Source organism: Penaeus chinensis, chromosome 22 (assembly GCF_019202785.1).
Source record: "Penaeus chinensis breed Huanghai No. 1 chromosome 22, ASM1920278v2, whole genome shotgun sequence".
NCBI classification, from domain to species: domain Eukaryota; kingdom Metazoa; phylum Arthropoda; class Malacostraca; order Decapoda; family Penaeidae; genus Penaeus; species Penaeus chinensis.
In genome coordinates this window covers 7,255,948-7,268,971 of record NC_061840.1, presented here as the reverse complement: position 1 = coordinate 7,268,971, position 13,024 = coordinate 7,255,948, and the positions used below count along the sequence as shown (strand labels likewise).

The 13,024-nt window shown below is 33.7% G+C and overlaps 4 non-coding genes across 4 annotated transcripts; all 4 read right to left on the bottom strand.

Moving 5' to 3' along the window:
* Nucleotides 1-1,430: 1,430 nt before the first annotated feature.
* On the bottom strand, nucleotides 1,431-1,517 carry Trnastop-uca. The gene has a single exon. It is a non-coding gene; the product is annotated as a tRNA-Sec (tRNA).
* A 4,189-nt stretch (nucleotides 1,518-5,706) lies between these two features.
* On the bottom strand, nucleotides 5,707-5,793 carry Trnastop-uca. Its single transcript has one exon. It is a non-coding gene; the product is annotated as a tRNA-Sec (tRNA).
* A 1,165-nt stretch (nucleotides 5,794-6,958) lies between these two features.
* Trnastop-uca lies at nucleotides 6,959-7,045 on the bottom strand. Its single transcript has one exon. It is a non-coding gene; the product is annotated as a tRNA-Sec (tRNA).
* Nucleotides 7,046-7,751: 706 nt separating this feature from the next.
* Trnastop-uca lies at nucleotides 7,752-7,838 on the bottom strand. The gene has a single exon. It is a non-coding gene; the product is annotated as a tRNA-Sec (tRNA).
* Nucleotides 7,839-13,024: the final 5,186 nt, after the last annotated feature.

Below are 13,024 nucleotides of genomic sequence, written 5' to 3'. Positions count from 1 at the left end.
CACCGCGCAGCAACACCGATGCTTATGTGGCTCTGTTGTAATGTTCCCAACCTCCCGGAGCAGCAGGCGGGGGACGCTGGCCGAGAAACATGTGCCGACCGACCCCTCCTCCCCCCACCCGCCGTCCCTCCTTCTCTCCCCCGGCGCACGTTGCCTGCCACCCTCGCGCCCTCCTCCTCCTCCTCCTCCTCCTCCTCCTCCTCCTCCTCCTCCTCCTCCTCCTCCTCCTCCTCCTCCTCCTCCTCCTCCTCCTCCTCCTCCTCCTCTTCCTTCTCCACCCCCTCTCCCTCCTCCTCCTTCTTCTTCTTCTTCTTCTTCTTCTTCTTCTTCTTCTTCTTCTTCTTCTTCTTCTTCTTCTTCTTCTTCTTCTTCTTCTTCTTCTTCTTCTCCTCCTCCTCCTCCTCCTCCTCCACTCCTCTCCACTCCCGCCCCTCCCCACCCCTAACCTCTCATCTCTAATCCTCTTCTTCCTCTCCCCTATCTTTCCCTCCTCGCCCTTCCTCTCCTCTCCTCCCTTCCCCTCCCCTCCCTTCCACTCCCTTCTCCATCTTTCCTCCTCCTCGTCCTCTCTTCCTCCTTCTCCATCCTCAGCAGCACCACCACCACCACCTGTCTCTGTAGAGAGGGAGAGAGAAGCGAGAGCACTACTACGGCCTCATCCAACCCGACTTATGATTTGCTGTTACTACCAGTCAAGGGCTCACTACTGAACCGCCAACAAAGCGTGCGGGTTCGTCAAGAAATGACGTCATGCCTTATATGCCAGATCGTCAATATTATTCTTTATTTCCCGTATCTTATCAGCAGTTTTTTTTTTATCAATTGCTCAGGAATTTGAAAACAGGTAAGGTAGTGTTTTCGTTTAGGTAAATAGTTAATCAATGTTGCAATACCTAGTATTAAAAACGCTGAAATATCGGAAAATGGCATTTATAATGGGAATGGAGATATTATTCCGTATATACAGTCTAGTCGCTTTGTAATTAAAACCTTTCTGTCAGATCAACTTTTCAATTCAGATATTTTTTTGAAAGCAGCATCTTCGGAGCTACATTGAAGTTAATTCAAAGTAAATTCAGCTTTCGATGTCGTCACTTTAAAATAGACTCCGCCCACAAGTCCCAACATGGCCGGTATAATCAATCAAACGCTGATATTAACTTTATAAAACACCACTGAAAGAGGACAGAAATGCTGGAAATGCATGTCTTGGTATATCGGAATAAATAGTTCTGCATAACTAAATGATGATTTATAATAAAAAATATAATTTATTACGGATTCGAACTTCAGCCAACTTGTCTTATTACGTGTTCGGATGATGCCAGCTTTTGGAAACTCATCAATATAGGCCATAGTTTGAAAATGAGCAGCGTCTTCTGGATGCAATATTTTCATGCGGTTAATCCGGCTGTAGTGAAGGTAAGAACCGCCCACCAGGTGGAGTCGAACCACTCTGACGCTAGTCAGCTACAGGTTTGAAGCCTGCACCCCGGACCCCCGAGGCTCAGTTGGGCGTAGAGAGAGGGCTGCCGGATCATATTTGTACCTGCGGTCTCTTGCAGGTGACACAACTATATGCTTAGCTTCATTTATATTTACATAAAAATTAAATCATATCGAAATAACTGTGGAATGCTTTTTTGTGGGTTTGTGTCTGTCTGTCTGGTAAAATCTACAAAAGTTTGAAATTTAACAAGAATATGTATATGTATATATATGTGTGTGTATGTGTGTGTGTGCATGGATGTTTGTATGTATTCATATATATGTATACATATATACACATATACCTGCATAAACGTATATACATATATATGCATAAACATATATACATATACATACACATATATGTAAGTATATGTATATATACTGATAGGTATCTATTTACATATATTATAATATACATATATATGTATATATACATATGTATATAAACATATGAATATACACATATATGTATATGTACATATATATGTCCATGTGTGCCTTAACATACACAAATAAACATATATACATACATATACACATGTGTGTGTCAGTGTGTATGAAAAAGTATATATATACATAAATATATATACACACATACATATATGTGTATATACATATATATACACAAATACACCTATGTGTATATATATGTATATATATATATATATATATATATATGCGTGTGTATAGATATATATCTGTGTGTATCTGTAGATGTGTGTTTATATATATCAAGAAATATGTATATGTAAATATACATATACATATATATATACATATCCATATACATATTATATACAGATTCATATATACACATATATAAATATGCAAGCATGCGTGTATATATATGTATGTATACATAAACATATACATGCATACATACATAAACAATACATAAAATATATTTATACATGTACATATATATGCTTGTCTATGTATATCTAAGATATATACACACATATATATGGGTGTGTGTCTGTATGTATGTATCTATCTATCTATATGTGTGCGTGTGTATGTGCATAAAAGCATACGCACATACACACACACACACACGCATATATATATATATATATATATATATATATATGTATACATATACATGTGTGTGTTTGTGTGTGCATATATGTGTATATGCGCGCGCGCGCGTGTGTGTCTGTGTGTGTGTGTTTGTAAATGTGTGTACGTATGTATACATATATATAAATAGATAAATAAATGAATATATATACACATATATATGTGTGTATGTGTGTGTGTGTGTGTGTGTGTGTGTGTAAGTGTGTGCATATATATATATATATCATATATGTATACATATGTGTATATATACATATATACATATATATTATATATACATACATATATACACATATATTATATATACATACATATAAACATATATATTATATATACATACATATATACATACATATTATATATACATACATATATACATATATATTATATATACATACATATATATTATATATACATACATATATACATATATGTTATATATACATACATATATACATATATATTATATATACATACATATATACATATATATTATACATACATACATATATACATATATATTATATATACATACATATATACATATATATTATATATACATACATATATACATATATATTATATAAACATACATATATACATATGCATATATATATATGCATGTATATATGTAAAAAGATACATGAATGTATGCACGCATACATATACATATACATATGTGTATTATATGTATATTTATTTATATTTATATATATGTTCACACACACATGTGTGTGTTTGCATCTGTGAATGTGTAAATATATAAACATTTCTATATATATACATTCACAGATGCATACACACACACTTATATATATATATATATATATACATGTAAATATACATGTAAATGTATAAGTATACATGTATACGTATAAGTATACATGTATACGTATAAGTATACATGTATACATACATATATATCTATTTACATATATACATGTGTATATATGTGTATAAATGATATATGTATGCATACATATGTATATATATACATATGGATACATATATATATATGCATATTTAATACGAACACACACACACAAATATATATATAACTTTAAGTATGTGTGTATGTATATATATGTATATATATGTATATATATGCATGTATGTCTGTATACACACGCATATACACACATGTGTATGTGTGCACATATAAACCGTATTCATTAAGACAAGTGTAGAAAAAGTCAAATACATCTCTTGGGATCTGAAGATATTAATTCTCATTCGTGGTTTATATATACATTTTTATGAACGAATCAAGAATTGAATTAAACGTGACACATTTAAGGTAAATGGAATCTTTACCTGAAGATTTATTTTGTTTCGCAATGAAAGTATCGGCTTCTTAAATATAATCTAAACAGTGACTTGCCCTTTGCTTGGTAGCCAGTGAAATTTACAAAAGTTCGTTTTCATAACGAGATAGGGAATAAGACGACACATTTACGACCGAGTCAGTGACCGAAATTTTACACCATGCTCGCTTAACTTTTCAAATTACCGGAAACCAACTTACACCGCTTATTGTCCTAATTTTTTTTTTTTTTTTTTTTTAAATCAAACCGCCCGTTGTATGTTAAGAAATCAGCAGTCTTGTGAATTTCCTTAGGGCATGCAAGATTTGTGATAGTAAATTTATCGAACAGGTGCTCGGGTTCCCTTTTGATACGTTTTCTAAATTAGGATATCCTCTTTTTTTTTTAGGTAGGCACGTCCATCTGCTAAATCGAAATTTCATACTAATTCTCGTAACAAGACAGTGCCAGCAACAAAACGTTATATATTTAAAGGAGCTTGAATTGATGTTTTTTTTTACGTGGCCTCACACGTTACGTAATTCTCTAAAGCACAAAGAAGCACAATGCGGCCAATTGTGCCCTTGATATTTCCCCAGGTTTTTACATTATCCCTTACAAGGACTGTCCTAAGTTTTACATAGGTGAAACCGGCAGAGCTTGGGAGAAAATAATACATTAGCATAACGTCATGTTAGGCACGCCAGAGAATCGAATATGTGTTTCATTCGTTGAATGTCACACAACCATTAAATGAATTCATAAATCAGCGAATTCACATGAAAGAAAAAGCTGGAAGCTCTGTTTATTCGATAATTGCCTAATTTCAGTGCAGGTCTGTGGGGTTTGGATGACCTTACTTCGTTGGTAATAGTCAAAGCCTTCCCTAAACTCTTTGATCTTGACCCTCCTCCTGCGAACTGAGTCAGCTCTTGTCTCTCTACCACTGTAGAATCTTGTCAAAATTCTGCCTGATGAGGAACTCTTAATGAGGCTCGAAACGTCACGATTGATATCTTTCTTAATTGTGGCATTTTTATTCATACGTATATATAAATTCATACACACATGCACACACACACACACACACACACACACACACACACACATATATATATATTGATATATATATATAGACTAATACATATATATAAAAATGTAAATCACGCGCGCGCGCACATACCCACACATATGCATACACATATATTGATATATATATATATATATATATATATATATATATATATATATATATATATATATATACGTGAATATGTAAATCTATTTTTATCTATATATATGTATATATCCATATACATATGTAATATACATTTATACATATACATATATAAATATATGTGTGTATGCGTGTACTTTCTTGATATTTCCTTCGTTGTTCTACTTGCATACACATTATATATATATATATATATATATATATATATATATATATGTGTGTGTGTGTGTGTGTGTGTGTGTGTGTGTGTGTGTGTGTAATTCATCTTTTGTTATTGGAAAATAGACTCCACCCTCAGGTTCTAACATGGCCGGTATAATCAAACAAACGCTGACACTAACTTTATAGAACACCACTGAAAGAGAACAAAACTGTTTTGAACACATGCTTTGGTTTATCACAAGGACTCTACAAAATCAAATAAAAAAATACTATTAACATATAATTTATTACGGATTCGAACTTCAGCTTATTTGTCTTCAGAGGATGCCGGCTTTTGGAAACTCATCCCCGTAGCCACAGTTTGAAAATCAGCAGCGTCTTCCTGATGCAATATTTTCATGCGGTTAATCCGGCTGTAGGGAAAGCAAGAACCGCCCACCAGGTGAAGTCGAACCACTCTGACGCTAGTCAGCTACAGGTTTGAAGCCTGCACCCCGGACCCCCGAGGCTCAGTTGGGCGTAGAGAGAGGGCTGCCGGATCATATTTGTACCTGCGGTCTCTTGGACACATGATAATGTATACACTAAGAGAAAAAATATCATTTTCTGTATGTTATATAATATATGCATAACTTTATATTTACATACGCATTAAATCATACCGAAATAACTGTAGTGCCTTTGTGTGGGTTTGTCTGTCTGTCTGGTAAAATCTAGAAAACGGATCAAGGAATCGATTCGGAGCGTTTACGGGTAATTAGGAATGGTCGTTGTAATGCTTAGAAATTGCAACACATATATGCGAAACGCATGCTCCTAGAAGATTCTTTTTGGCGTATCACCTCGGATAAAACTCTGGGGGCACATGCATGATGCCCACTTCCGGTGAGGAAAACCTGAAAGCTAAGGCGACGATGAAAAGCGTCATATCTTTAAAGGAGCTGGAATTGAAATTGTTTTCACGCGCCCGAACACGATACGTACTTCCCTGGTGAAGACAATTCGGCCAACTGTGCTCTTGATATTTGCCCAGGTTTTTACACTTTTCCTTGCAAGGACTATACCAAGTTTTACATAGGCGAAATCAGCACAGCTTGGGGGGAGGGGGTCATAAACGTGATGTAGGAGCGCCTGAGATTCAAGTGCTTTTTTTATTGATTTACGCGATGAAGGTTCCACGCTTAACTAGAAAGACGCTGAATTAATTCATAACTCGGCGAATTCTTATGAAAGAAAAATGCTTTGAAGCTATGTTGATTTAAAAAATTGCCCAATTTCAACTTGGTGCAAGTCAGTGGGGCTTGAATAACCCGACTTCCTTGTTATTAAGTAAAGCCTTCCCTAAACTCTTTGATCATGACGCACACATTTATATGTAATTGTTATTAGAAAAAAACTTTACCCTCAATTTCGGACATGGCCGGTATAATCAATCTGAAAGAAGACAGAAATGTTGTAAAGATATGTCTTCGTGTATTGGAATAGACAGTTCTACAAAATTAAATGAAGAATCACAAATGAAATATGATTTATTACGGATTCGAACTTCAGCCAACTTGTCTTGCGTGTTCAGAGGATGCCAACTTTTGGAAACTCACCCCCATAGCCACAGTTTGAAAATGAACAGCGTCTTCCTGATGCAATATTTTCATGCGGTTAATCCGGCTGTAGTGAAGGCAAGAACCGCCCACCAGGTGGAGTCGAACCACTCTGACGCTAGTCAGCTACAGGTTTGAAGCCTGCACCCCGGACCCCCGAGGCTCAGTTGGGCGTAGAGAGAGGGCTGCCGGATCATATTTGTACCTGCGGTCTCTTGCAGATAATGACCCGAATTGGACACATGATAATGTATACACTAAGAGAAAAATATCATTTTCTGTATGTTATGTAATATAGGCATAACTTTCTATATATATGTATGCGTAAATATGTAAATATATGTATATCTATATATATGTATATATCCATATACATTTGTAATATACATTCACATATATACATATATAAATATATGTGTATGCGTGTACTTTCTTGATCTTTCCTTCGTTGTTCTACTTGCATATACATTATATATATATATATATATATATATATATATATATATATATATATGTGTGTGTGTGTGTGTGTGTGTGTGTGTGAGAGAGAGAGAGAGTGTGTGTGTGTAATTCATCTTTTGTTATTGGAAAATAGACTCCACCCTCAGGTTCTAACATGACACTAACTTTATAAAACACCACTGAAAGAGAACAAAAATGTTTTGAACACGTGTCTTGGTTTATCACAATGACTCTACAAAATCAAATAAAAAAATACTATTAACATATATTTATTACGGATTCGAACTTCAGCTTATTTGTCTTCAGAGGATGCCGGCTTTTGGAAACTCATCCCCGTAGCCACAGTTTGAAAATCAGCAGCGTCTTCCTGATGCAATATTTTCATGCGGTTAATCCGGCTGTAGGGAAAGCAAGAACCGCCCACCAGGTGGAGTCGAACCACTCTGACGCTAGTCAGCTACAGGTTTGAAGCCTGCACCCCGGACCCCCGAGGCTCAGTTGGGCGTAGAGAGAGGGCTGCCGGATCATATTTGTACCTGCGGTCTCTTGCAGATAATGACCCGAATTGTTAGTATATAAGTATACTTATACATTTTCTGTATCTCTGTGTATATATATATGAATATATATATATGTTTATATATGCATATGTGTTTATATATGCATATATGTTTATATATGTATATATGTTTATATAGATATATATATTTGTATATATATGTTTATATATATTTGTATATATATGTTTATATATATTTGTATATATATGTTTATATATATTTGTATATATATGTTTATATATATTTGTATATATATGTTTATATATATTTGTATATATATGTTTATATATATTTGTATATATATGTTTATATATATTTATATATATATGTTTATATATATTTGTATATATATGTTTATATATATTTGTATATATATGTTTATATATATTTGTATATATATATGTTTATATATATATATATATTTATATATATCCAGGTCTGTCCCAGAGACATAGAAGAGTTTGTTTAAAATTGTTAAGGAATGTTTTGTGTGTGTGTCTATCTGTGTGTATACATATTTGCATATGTATATGTATATATAAGAGAAAAAAAGTGAGAGAGGGAGGAAAATGTATAGGTACATATATACACATATATATGTATGTATATATGAATATATGTGTTTATATATGTATATGTGTGTATAAAATGTCGATAATGTTAAGAATGGATAAGCTGACTCATGATGAGAAGCGATGCCCTGTCGCCTCCGGGTGAACACACAGGTGCTCCTCCTGCCAGGGAAAAGTCACAAGTGGAACGCCTGCCGGGAAGCTGACGGCTGTCGCTGCTTCCAAACCGGAATTCTGACATGAACATGCATTGCAGTTAAAGTAGTATTACCATGTCTTGCAAAGAGAAAAGTATCATTTTGACTGACACTTTTCCACTGACAAAATATATATCGTACAAGTTCAGTGATTGCTAATAAACTCTAAAAAACAGGGGGAACTGAAACCTGAAGGAAAACATGGATTGTGCATATATCAATTGAATCTCAGTCCTTTTTTGTAAGTCTGACGTGTGCAATTGCCTTTCAGATACATGACTGCAATAAAGTTTAAATGTTCCATACATTCTTCTTTTTGTCAAAGATTTCATTTCTCCTATTATTATTGACTACCATCATTACTACAACTACCAACTATGCTATTCTTCCTAGTAACTGAATTATGGCTTATGATTCTTAATATTTTTCCTTCTTCTGACCATTCTTACTTACTAAAGTTATTCTGTTATCATCCTACTTTCACCGTGACCAATATGATTAGCTTATTCTGACTGCTGTTGGTATTGTTATAATTCACATTGTTTTCCTTACTTTTCTTAATATCACTTGCCTTGTCAATATTACTGTTGCTATTGTTGTTGGTGTTGATGCTGTTATTCTCCTAATTTTCATGATTATTTTCTTGACTTTATGATTATTATTTCATATTCATTGTTATTAGTATTGTTCGTATTATTTTGCTTCCATTACTGTTATTATTATATTCTTAAGTTTTCATATCATTGCTAATGTTGAAAATGATATCATTCCTATCGCATCACGCTATTTATTACAAGTATATCATTATTATTAGCAAAAGTATTCCTACATTTAATGGTGCTATCAGTATTATAATTACAAATATTACTAGTATTATCATTATAAGTATTATTAATATTATCACTGCAATTAAACTCTCATTATCATTATAAGTATCTTTTTCGTCATCCTCAGCACTGTCATTATCCTTTTTATTACCAACGTTATATTAGTAATGGTGTTGTAATTGTAATGGTTAGAACACTTTACTTTTACTACAACTACTATCATTATCTACTATAAATAATGATACAAGTTCATTAATGATAGTAAGGATACGAAAACTAATAGCAATGATGATGATAGCTATGATAAAAGCCTTGATGATGATTATGGTGATAATGATTATAATGATGATTATGGCAATTATAATGATAATGATTATTATGATTTTGATATTAAAGATAACAGAATAAAAATTGTGGTAATAATAGTAATGATGATAACGACTGTAATGCTAAGAATAATGCTAATGATGATGGTGATGATAATTGGGATAATAATAACAACAACAAAAATAATAATAATGATAATGATAATAATATTATTAATAATAATATTAATAATAATAATAACAATAACAATAACAATAATAATAACAATAATAATAATAATGATAAAAATAAAGCAACAACAATAACGATAATAGTAATAACAATAAAGATAATAATAATGATAATGGTAATGACAATAATAACAAGAACAATATTATTGATAATAATAACAATAATAATATTATTAATATTAATGTTAATAAATAAATAATAATAATGATAACAACAAAAATGATAATGGTAATAATAATAATATTAAATGGGGTGTTTCTACTGTGAGGGGTGCATGTATGAAAATTAATTTACACTCAAGCTTTGACTGATATTGCATACATGTATCTCTATATATTTTTTCCTCGTGACTATGCTCATGAGAAGGAATATGAACAGATGGATAATTGTCCAAACCTTTTAATGTGCTTTTGCAAGTAGTCTCAATTATTCAGTATGTTGTATCTCTTGAAAATATAAAAGTAAAGGGTATGTATTTTGATCCATTCATATATATATTAATTTCTCGTTTGTCTCTTTTCAATAATTATTGTGTATCAACACATACATACTTAATGCCTAACATAACTGCATCATAATCTGTTCCCAGATATTCTTGAGTAATAATCTGGACGTCCTGAAGTTAATGTTATTGCACTGTTAATACAACCATTACATTTGTACTATACATATAATACTCATACATATAGCGTTTTCATCACTACTACCATTACCATATGTCATTATTGACTATACTAATATATATCACTGAAGTGAAAGGAACAAGAAAGAAAAATAAACGTATAATATGGTTCATATCAGCGGTGTGTATTAACGTGCCGTAGCAACGGAGTCGGCTTATCCGTCTGGCGGCGACTGTCATTCCTGACCTTTATGGAGCGCTGTTGTGGACTAGGCCCGCTCCGGCCGCCAGACTGGCCCTGCTGCACGCTCGCTCGGTCCGCGGCAGGTTGCTGCTCTCCCTCGTCTTTCTCCTTTCTTATCATATAGGCCTATATAGTTTAGATATAACAAAGTGTGTATATATAGCTATATATATGTGTGTGTGTGTACACACACACACACACACACATTTATATATATATATATATATATATATATATATATATATATATATATATATATACATTTATATACATATATATACATATATATATAATTATTTCTATGTTTAGAAATAATTGTGCATATTTATATGCATATATATACACATATATATATCTGTGTGTGTCTGTGCGTATGCATACACACATACACACATATATATACATATATATGTGTGTGTGTTTAATATATAGATATATATGTATGTATATGTGTGTGTGTGTGTGTGTGTGAATATGTATATGTATATACATATATGTATATATACATATATATACATATATGTGTGTGTTTGTGTGTATATGTATACATATATGTATATGTTTATTCATGTTTGTATATATATACATATATATGTGTGTTTGTATGTATATATAAATATATGTTTATATATATATATACATATATATATATATATATATATATATATATATATATATACTGTGTATATATATACACATCTCTCTCTCTCTCTCTCTCTATATATATATATATATATATATATATATACCTATATATATATGTATATATATACACACACATTTGTGTGTGTGTGTGTGTGTGTATATAAACATAACATATCAATACATAATTAGTATATGTATGTATATATATATGTGTTTCTATTACACACACATACACACACTCACATATATATACCTATATATATACATTTATATATATATACACATTCACACATTGTCTGTCCTTTCAGTTCGCTACCAAAGGTCACCGTGTGTAGGGAGGCCGATTAGCGGTAGAGTGCAGACAAGTCGTGTCTGGCACGATGCCGAAATCTTGGGTAGTGGATAGGTGTAACAGACTTCTCGGTAACTTCTTGAGAGAGAGCATCGTACAACTGACGGACAGAGGTCTGGTCCGGTCAGGGTGCTGTAGGCTGTCTGTCTGTCGCTCGCAGGCGACCTTCCTTCATACGGATTGAACTAGGAATTCACAAGGGTTGCGATGTACTAGGAGGTGGTGAGGAAAGGAAGTGATCATGTAAACGGGGCGACGTCACGAGGCGAAGGCCCGCGAATGTCGCATCCGCTGTCGTGTTGAGCAAAGGTTTGGTATGTAGAGATTAGTGTTACTGTATTAGATATATATTTAAAAGTTAATAGTGTTATTTGTATGGCAATAGTCGAACAAGGGAAAGGGTCTGCTGCGAGAGGTCCCAAGGGGGTCCTTTAGCTATAGGGGTTATGTGCGACACTCAAGGTCCATTAGAGAACCTCCTTGGGGATAGGCTAGGCGTGTGCTGAAATGAGTGAAATGGGACTAACATCGTGACCACGTCACTACTTGCCTACAGCCCCCCAGGGTTGGCTGGCTGGACTCGCGACACCGCACACAGTGCTACCCCAACGCCTAAGTAAGTCTGACATGCGAAGCTGAGCTTCGCCCGGGCTATGCCAATGATGGGATCCTGGCCTGTGTCGAGTAATGTCGACTCGCTAACGTGTGTCAGCTGGTGCTGAGACCCCAACGCCTAGCGTGTGGTCACTTACATGCGTTGTGAGTCGTACATACACTGACTACCATTGCTCCAAAATCCTCTCGACCCATCGCTTCTACGATCGACCATGTCTTCAAAACCACGTGAATACGCGTTTTGGGCCCCTTCATTTCTTTTCCCTCCCTTTTCTCCCATAAATGTGTCAAGCCGTATGTGCAGTCCCTCTCACGTTGGTTTTGTTGGGTAAAAGTGCTAAGTGACAGGAAATGGCACGTTCTCACACTATTCTTCTGACCTTCTGATCATGGTATTTACCAACACGAAATATCGTCAATTATCGTCAATTGATTAAGTATTAAATTAGTTTCTCTCGTTATTAGAGATATTTATTGTTTCAACTACAACAAAATTAT